Source organism: Panicum virgatum, chromosome 9N (genome assembly GCF_016808335.1).
Source record: "Panicum virgatum strain AP13 chromosome 9N, P.virgatum_v5, whole genome shotgun sequence".
Classification (NCBI taxonomy): domain Eukaryota; kingdom Viridiplantae; phylum Streptophyta; class Magnoliopsida; order Poales; family Poaceae; genus Panicum; species Panicum virgatum.
Genome location: NC_053153.1, coordinates 48,824,028 through 48,833,746, shown reverse-complemented (window position 1 = coordinate 48,833,746; position 9,719 = coordinate 48,824,028). Strand labels below are relative to the sequence as shown.

The following is a 9,719-nucleotide window of genomic DNA, read 5'->3' as shown; positions in this document are numbered from 1 at the left end:
ACGACTTGGCGTCTTCAACCGCCGTCCGCCTCCTTGGTTTTGTGGCGCAAACCAAGAAACCCGTCTTCCGTCGCCGCTTGCGCCCTCGATCCAGGAGTGGACGCCACAGCTGCCGCCCGGTCCGAGCTCCGGTCCCGGCTGCCCTTCACCGCCGTCCACCGCACGGTCCATCGGCCACAGCACCTCCACGGCAGCTCCCCGTCGACACTCGATGCTCGTGTACCTGCAATCCAAAGACCAAGCGCACGATCACACCGCACGGTTGACAATTCACTCATCACAAGCAGAATAGAGTACTCTCGTTCCTCAATATCACACAGCATCAGTTCACAAAAAGAATAAGCGATGGCAACAATCCAAATTGGCAAGATCCTGAATCTAAATAACAGATGGCAACATCTTCTTCAAACATTTGCCTTGCAGCTTTGACATCAGCCCTGCAACTACACCTCAACACCTGAAGCATATGGAGTGTCAAAATTTGAACAGTATCTGAATTGATAGACTGCAAGAAAAAAAAACACATACACACGACATACAAGAGGTTCTAGGAGCAGTCACTTGCAAGTCACGTTAATAGCAGTGAACATGGACTGCTACCATTTATAAATATAATAGTAAACTGAAACTTAAATTGAAACAGCTGTACTGCCATTGCTCTGAGTCACTAGTTTGACTCACCATACCAAGAGCAGTATGTGCATTCCCTGAAACAGGTTATTTTGTCTACTTTTATAGTGCCAAGTTTAACAAATTCAGAACAAAGTCAAAATAAAAAAAGGCCTTTATACCTTCTGTAGACTGACGACAACAACATTGATTTGGAAATGGAAAAACATTGAACATTTCAGTTGATGTATGCAGTAATTTAGCAAACAGAGACATTTCAGATTGAATGCAAGTCAATGGTCTGACTGAAGGCAAGTTAATGGTCAGACTGAATGCAAGTTAATGAATTATTCTTAACTCAAATTGGTTACTGCTCTCTTAAATTTGTCAGCTTCTAAAACCCAACCTGCATATGTAAACAGATGTCATGGAGTGTCAAAAAAATATAACAAATGCTATGCTGGAAACTAACAGATAACAATCTGGTTCAGGATTCTAACTCTCTCTAATAAATTCAGAACAAATTCATGTAAAACAATCTACTATCAGGTTTCAGAAATGACAAAATGACAATTTTCTAGTGAAGTGTAGGAAACTTACCTCAATTCTTAGCAAATAATTTCTGTTTCAAATACTTCATTATGGACACACTACAACAGGATATCATTATGGAATGTATCAAGTAGATGCTGAGATATTTCATCTAACAACCATGGGATATTTCATCTTAAACTTGAATGCTAACTGAATATGAACATGTACAAAAATATTTCATCTTTAACTCGATTCAGGAAAATGTACAAAAATTTTCTGCTAAGAGCGAAAGTGATGATCTAATTGCCTACGGCCTTATCCCAGAATTCATTGGAAGGTTGCCTATAATAGTTGGCCTGACAGATCTCAGTGAAGAGCGGTTGGTCCAGGTAGTAAAATTATTTGACTAAGTTTGCAATTAGCACTATATCTAATTCTCTTTTCAGGTGCTCAGGGAGCTGAAAAATGCAATAGGAAAGCAATACAAGAAGTTGTTCAAAGTAAACAATGTTAGTCTGATTACTCTAGAGATCATCGAACTAATTGCAAGCTTTGATTAAAAAAACTTCATAACCAAGAAATCTGTTTGTGCTTGTTTTCCCTCAGGTCAAGCTGTATTTCACGGAAAATGCTTTGCATCTAATAGCAAAGAAAGCGGCTGCAAAAGAAACGGGGCTCGTGGGTTTCGATCTATAATGGAGGACATTCTGACAGAAGCAATGTTTGAGGTTGAGTGAACAACCAAATATCAGCCTGACTGACAGCAATTTTGGCCCTTGCATTTACAGATTCCTAATGCAAAGGAGGGGAAAGAGAAGATAATTGTTGTTCTTGTTGCAAATTCAAAACTAACTGCAGCTACGTGCTGAAACTAGGAGATAAATCGACAATTGGGCAACATCGAGAATTGGGTTACCATGTTGCAGGATCTGTTCAAGATTGACACATCCATGGTTGCATGCCGGGGCTCTGTCCAGCGCCGCCGAAGCAGCTGCCAACGCGGGTGGCCGGGCACTTGTCGTAATTTCCCCTCGCTTGATGATGCACTCGCGTCGAGCTCCAGCCGTCCGGCAAGGAGCCGGATCATGGCCGCCTAAGAAGAAAACAAGATGGCCAGCGGCGGCGGGTAGAAAATCTCATTCGACTGCGTGCACAGCTGGGGGGTGAGCGTCTCTGATCAGACGGCCGCACCCCTGAACGCCATAACGGCATGCACAACGCAGCCCCCGGACGAATCGCCGGCGAGTGGGTCGTCGCGCCCGGCGAAGAAGCAACTTCCATTGTTGAATGAGGTGTGCAGCGTACCTCCCTTGAATCGCCCCAAATCGTCTGCTCTTCCGGCTGAACTCCTCCGTTGCGCCCCTCCGCTTGAACTCCTCTGCTTGTTGGCCGCCGTTGTAGCTCCCCCTGTCCTTCCAGATCTGCGTCGCCGCTCGCCGCGACTCCGCCTACGCAGCTGCCCCATGGGACTTCCGCGATTGCACCGTAGCAAACTTGCGCATCCGAGCCGCATCCACCTTGAGCAGATCTTGCGCTGCCGCCGCCGCCGCCTTCTCGGCCAGCTGCGACATGGTGGCCGTCACAGGTGGAAGAGGACCAACGCATCGAGGGATTTTATCAAGGGAAGGAGGGGATTTTTTTGGGAAGATGGCGCGAACCTTTGGCACCACCAGATTTCCCCACGCGCGCAACAGATCCTCGCCGCCGTCGCTGAGCTGCAACGCTTCGTACAGCGGTGGTGCTCCTCGTCGCTTGGTTTTGGAGTACGCGCCGAAGCCGTCGACGAACGAGACGACGGTGTCGTTCTCTTTCTTCAGTAAATGCTGGTCGTGAGGGGTGTTTTTGCAACAAAAAAAAACGTGCATGTCTACGGGGTGGGCTCGCCGTTGTACATGCCATGCATGCGTTTACTCGAGGCTTGCTGGGTAAATGCACTATAATGATCATGGGATAAGTCGTCATTTTATTGCTTATGAAAATGAGATCTAGCCTTTGATGTGTGCGCACTAAGAGATGAGTTGGCTAAATGCATGGGTAACGTGTAGTTAACTATATTTTAAAATTTATCAATACTAGTGGATGTGCACGTGTATAGGCACGTGTTTAAAGAATAATTATATTTAAAAATATCACATGTTTAAGAAATAATTATATTTAAAAATATTATTATGCAATAGCTATTATATTATAGAATACAAAATAATAAGTAGTAATATCAATACAGAGTAATTATAAACTGAGGCACAAATATTATTTTTTAATAATAAAATTTAAAATACTTCACAATATATATAATTTTATTCACACTCAACAAAATTCTTGCACACTCAACAAAATTCTAACAAGAATATATATAAACATAAAAGATTAAGAAATAAACCATATATGTTGTAATAGAAATAATGTTGCTTCAAGAAATGTGCAAATCTTTCGTTGGCTGCAACACTGGCCATAATATCGGAATAATTGATAGTCCGAGTTGATCGCTTGTTGGCATTTTTTTCTTAGCCTTCTAATCATCTAGCATATTAAGGTACCTTTTGCTCCACCTTTTCTCTGTCTTTCGCCCTCCACAATTCTGGAAGAACTATCACATGGTTCGAAAAACGTAAGAACTTTAGCGAATTGATACTATGCATATGATCTAGCTATAATATGAATAATTAACAATACCATATGCTCTGTATAGAGTGCTCCTATCTTCCATTGGAATTGTTTGGAAAGTATCATTGCGATGCAACCATGAATCATCAAAATCATTCGCAATCGTTTAACTCAGAAGTTAGATGCTCAACAATGCTATTGGACGTATTTGTTTCATTAATCACATGGGCAACACCTCCATAAGGTAAATGCATTTGAGTTAGCAGACTCACACACTTATGGGTACAATTTTTTTTTTAAATATACCTGTTGTGGTTCTCCCATCTAACTAAGAAGTCGGTTGCTCAACAACACCATTGGACGTATCTGTTTCATTAATCAAAGGAGCAACACCTACATATGGTTAATACATTTTGAGTTAGCAAACTCACATACTGATGTGTCGGGTTGTAAAAATTATACCAAAATTCTGTGTATCATTCCAAGCAGCTTCTCTTTCGGCCTTTTTCCGATGATAATTTTCTCGCCTCTTAGCATTCAACTCGGCTTTTTCATTATCTGGCATGCCTGCATATTTCTCCCTAGGACTTTGTCACTTAACTTCTCTTTGCTCGGTGCAATCAACTGAAATTCCAAATGTTACAGTTTATGAATTATGTGCAAAACTAAAATAAAAATGTTATAACAAGATCACATGAACATACCATTTGCACAGCTTGGTTATGATGTTGATCATATGAATGTCGCTCATGACAATTCAAGGTATTTGTGATATCTCCAAATGGTCGGCGGCCATCAATTTGCTTCAACCGATCAAAATATGTCACAACAAAAAATAAATAAAGAATCATCTCGGTGCTAGTTAATCAAACGAAGAATCACCTCTGTGAGCAAACATGTAGGAGGGGGGAGACGTTTAGAGGCCAATTATGAGTCAAACCTCGAACCTCTATGCTCCCTTCTCGGCGAACAAGGCTGCTGGATGGCAATGACCAAAGCCGCCTATGGCGCCAACCAGAGAAGTCTCGCACCTCAATGGCACCCTTCTCGGTGGATAGGGGCACCGATGGCGACGATCAACCCCACGCGCCGAGTAGGTGGGCAGTCAAAAACGCGGCAGAGCGCTACAACGTGGAGCGGATGGAGCATTCCGAGCAGGCGAGGCCATGACTGTGATGAAGTAGCTGAACGAGTAGGTGTGCAATCAAGAACACGGCAGCGTGCAACAACGTGGGGCGGAGGGACAGCGTCGAGGAGGCAAGGCCGCGGCCGGGCAGGCAGCACGTGGTGACGTGCGAGCACGCCGAGTAGATGGGTAGGCAGCACGGTGACGTGCGACAAGAGCGGTGGAGGAACGGGCGGGCATGCAGTGCGCCGAGCAGCTGGCACCTAGTGCGTGGTGCTGTGCGATGAAATCGGCGGCCGGAATAGGACAAACGGGACAATCGGCAAAGGAACGTGACCGTGATCTCCTTTGCTTCCAGAAAATCAACGATCCTCTCTTTTTTACTTCCAAAAAAATCAGCGATCCTCTCTCATTTACTTCCAAAAAGAAATAGCAGCCCCAGAAATCAGCGATCATCTCTTTTTTACTTCCAAAAAATCAGCGATCCTCTCTCATTTTCCTTCCAAAAAACAACATCCTCTCTTTTTTTACTTTAAAAAACAGCATCCCAAAAATCAATGATCCTCTCTATTTTTACTTCAAAAAAAACAACATCCTCTCTTTTTACTTCCAAAAAAAATAGTGGTGGGTATAATAATCAGGGATCCTCTCTCTTTTACTTCCAAAAAAGCAGCATCCCCCAAAATCAGCGATCCTCTCTTTTTTTACTTCCAAAAAACAACATTCTCTCTCTTTTTACTTCCAAAAAACAGCGGTGGGTATGGTAAAACTTTTGGTGAAAAAAAATAAGGCTTTTTGGTGGAAACATTATCTATCTATCAAAAAATAGGACTCCACCCCCTTTCGTCAAAATTTTTGGCATGACAAGTGGGACCTCCGTGAGAGGTATGGTGGGCCTAACTTTGGTAAGAAAAGATTTCAAATGTTTCAACTCATTCTCTCTCTTTTTTACTTCCAAAAAAACAGCGGTAGGTATGGTAAAACTTTTGGTGAAAAAATAAGGCTTTTGGGTGGAAACATTATCTATCTATCAAAAAATAGGACTCCACCACTTTTCGTCAAAACTTTTGGCATGACAAGTGAGATCTCCGTGAGAGGTAAGGTGGGCCTAACTTTGGTGAGAAAAGATTTCAAATGTTTCAACTTTTATAGCATAGATATAGATTTTGTTGTTGTATAGTATGTGTTTTCTTGGTGGTAGCCAAGGAAACAACTATTTACCTTGCGATTGATGGGCCACCAAGGTAACACCATTTCTTGGCGGTTGTCCGCTATCAAGGAAAGTTTTTACCATGGCAGTTGGAATATTTTTTCTTTGCATATTAAGTTCCTTGGCTGCTCAAACTGCCAAGAAAATTATTGGCCGCAAAGGAAACTAAATTTTCTTGGTTCTCTCTTCTTGACACATTTTGCTTGGTAGTTGGCTGCGGCCATTTCCTTGCCAGTTTTGGTACATTCCTTAGGGCATGTATAATGGTTAGACGGCTGCCGTCTGTTTGCACGCAGACGATAGAGCAGACAACCTGTACAATGGTCTGTCTGTGTGGCTGTCTGCTAGCTATTTATTACATGCCTAGGCACATAAGACATGGTGATCAAACATGTGAAATGGATCTTTGTGTATTGTTGTGTGGCATACATGAAATAATAATTTGTGAATGGAAATAAATCACATGGATAATATATTTATATGCAAATAAGTCACATGCAAGTAAATAATTTGTACACATTTCCTGGGATTTGTTTTTTCATAGTTGAATTGTATCCCTGGTAAAGATTTAGAACAAACAAGCAACTATCAATAGGCTGTTCAATTCCAGAATCGGCATACCTCTCTATTCTGAATTTGCAAGTGCAGAACACATGCATACCTTTCTCTGCAAAATAATCTTTAACATTGGAATTAAATCTGTAACTAACAAATTGATCTCGACCAGGAAGGTTTGATCTAATTCTTGCAAAGATATATCCATAATTCATTTTGTTATAACCATGACATGGTGGTAAAAATGCTTTCTGAATGTTTATATGTCATTCTCTGTTACACACTACAAGCATTAAAAAATCAGATGTATCTCAGTTTCTGATTCAAGCATTGTTAGTTACAGAGGGGTAAAACAAAGGATGTCGATGACAGTGAGCAGTGAAACTATGCATGAGAACCACAATCAAGATGCAGCCTATGATTCAGTCGACATACCTTTGTCACTTTTCTTCAGTCAACATGGCTGCAGTGAACACAGAAAAGAATTGATCCCAGCCGATACTGGAAGAAGACCCCCACTTCTCAGACCTGCATATCTTCCATGCACATGTTGTACCCAGGAAAAAAGATGTGCACCTACAAGCACAAGACCTACAAGTACATATATACACACACACAAACGCATGACACCTGTTCACACCCTGAATGATAACTGACGCCCACAATACATATGCAGTTACAGAAAGTGAAAAGACACATGTGGCCGACTGAACCTGTTCATTTCCAGGACCTGTCCATCTACACAATGAAACACACATTCAGAAAGGACACATGTGGCTGGTTGAACCTGTTCATTTTACTCCATTCACACACATTCAGAAAAGCATGTTCAGACATGTAGGCCAAAACAAAAGATTACAGAATAATTCCATGATAATTCTGACACAGGAAGAACTCTAAGCTCTGAACTAATCTTAAACTAAGCTCTGACACAGGAAGAACTCTAAGCTCTGAACTAATTCTGACACAGGTCGATGCAGCCCACATCATGTAGGGAAAGGTGTCAACAGCAATGCCAAACAGGTCAGATACCTGAAACAATAGATAAGATTACAACTTTACAAGGCAAAAGGTTAGATAATTGAATTCAGTGACTAAAAACAGGACTAACTGAAAACAGGACAGGGATTATGCATCTCCATACAGGTTTATACTCAGAGTTTCAGAGAACAATAAAATGTGGCAAAAAATGGGTCCATACTGAAACTCACCTTAGTACATATCAGGAAACAATGTCTTCTTCAAATACTTCAGTGTTCCAACATGATCAACCTTTTCCTCATCCGTCATGAGCCCAGTATCTTTCAGAAAAAGATCAATACACTGAACTTTATCAGTAGACTGAAAATTAACTGAACAACTGAACCTGAAACTTAACTTAGCTGAAGCTAAAGTTAACTTAAACTTAACTGAAAACTGGAATAAAGTGAAACCTGAACCTTTTCTGATAACATGTATATTTTTCAAGACCATTGACAGGACTAGAAGACCAATATTTAGTTTCACAGGCTGTATTGTTAACTGACTTTTACAGGATGCAAATATAGTTCTCAACACCATTTAGTTTGTAGGATGGGAAGGGAAACAAAAAACAGCATGATGATTTTGGTCCAAGAATTAGGGTGCAACATCTGGAAATGCTAAAAGACTGGAAAGGTTCAAATGCTAAAAGATGACCTGAAATAAACACGTGAAGTGCATGAACAGCTAGCCTGAAATTCAGAGATTACAGCATACAAACAGTAATGATTGGAATCCACGCGTTAGGTTGACCATCAAATTTCAGAGATGCATCTCAGTATCTCTATTGGAATTCAGAGATGCATTCAGAGATTCAGAGATTCAGTCCGAGATTCAGAGATGCATTCCAGTCAATATTGTGTCCTAATTCAGAGATGCATCTCAGTATCTCTATTGGAATTCAGAGATGCATTCAGAGATTCAGAGATGCATTCCAGTCAATATTTCAGTCAGAGATTCAGAGATGAACCCACACATGTCAGAGATTCAGAGAGGCATTCAGAGATTACAGCATACAAACATCCATTGGAATTCAGGCTGCACCCAAATTCCTACAGTATTGTGTTCAGAAAATATACCATTCTTTGGGATCGCCATGAATCCATGGTTGAGACTGTGATTGATGCCGCGCCATGGTCGACGAAGTCAGGTTGGGGCTGCCGGAGACATGCCGCCATTGGACCTTGGGTTCGCCGGAAACATACAGCCGCCGGTCGATCTTGGTGGGGGGGGGGCGCCAAATGATGGGTTACCGGCGAGGCTTCGGCCGCTGAACTTTTCCTCTACGGGCGGACGACCCCGCTCCTGCGCCGCCGTCGCAGCTTTCCTCCCGTGCGCTGCCATCACCATGGAAGACGTCCCGAGCTTTTGAGCCCTCGCCCGCGCCGCAATATCCTTTCGCTGGCGTGCCGTCGACGCAACTAGGAGCTCACGTGCCGCTGTGCAGATTGCTGGTTCTCCGACCCCATTGTGTCGCCGGGAAGGACCAAGCTCCTGCAATGGATTTGTGAAGGGGAGGGAAGAATAAAAGGAGGGAAAGAACGCGTGCCCGTGGGGATTTCGCGCCATCTTTCGCGCCTTGCCGCCAAAATTAACCCGGGGAGCACCAGATCGCCCCGCCCCATCGCCGAGTCGCCGCCGCGCCGTACAACGGGCGACGAGGCGTCGATTTGAGCTCGGGCCATGAGCCCGCGCCGGCGTCTGGCGAGGCGACGGCAACGCCCGTTTTTTGAGTTAATGACCTCGCTAATTGCAATAAACCAGATAAAGACGATGCAATAATGGCCGTTGTATATGCCCTTAGAGGTTTTCGGCAGCTATGTGGCAATTCCAAATTCTGATAGTGAAGTAAAGTTAGCGATAAGAGTGGAAAGCCCCAAAAAAATGGCAGGAGCTACACTTTACTATGACGACTAAGGGAATCAAATGTTGTCATACTTTATGACTAGATCTATGCCGTCGAGTCCAAAAAATCTTATCTAAGTTCAGTTGGCGACGTACCAAACTCTCAAACTTGACTAAGGTAAAGTGTGGCTGGAACCAAACTTAGGGAAAGCATTT

The 9,719-nt window shown here is 42.8% G+C and overlaps 2 long non-coding RNA genes across 4 annotated transcripts; both read right to left on the bottom strand.

Annotated features, from left to right (window-relative positions):
• Positions 1-377: 377 nt before the first annotated feature.
• On the bottom strand, positions 378-3,014 carry LOC120688044. Of its 2 annotated transcripts, XR_005680949.1 has the most exons (3): positions 2,802-2,995; positions 2,449-2,705; positions 378-2,236 (listed from the first exon to the last, which is right to left on the bottom strand). It is a non-coding gene; the product is annotated as an uncharacterized LOC120688044 (long non-coding RNA). The 2 variants fall into 2 exon arrangements; XR_005680948.1 differs by having other exon boundaries at positions 378-2,705; positions 2,802-3,014.
• A 4,398-nt stretch (positions 3,015-7,412) lies between these two features.
• LOC120693046 lies at positions 7,413-9,436 on the bottom strand. 2 transcript variants are annotated; one of them, XR_005682839.1, is made up of 4 exons: positions 8,912-9,436; positions 8,738-8,841; positions 7,850-7,939; positions 7,413-7,670 (listed from the first exon to the last, which is right to left on the bottom strand). It is a non-coding gene; the product is annotated as an uncharacterized LOC120693046 (long non-coding RNA). The 2 variants fall into 2 exon arrangements; XR_005682838.1 differs by having other exon boundaries at positions 8,738-9,428.
• Positions 9,437-9,719: the final 283 nt, after the last annotated feature.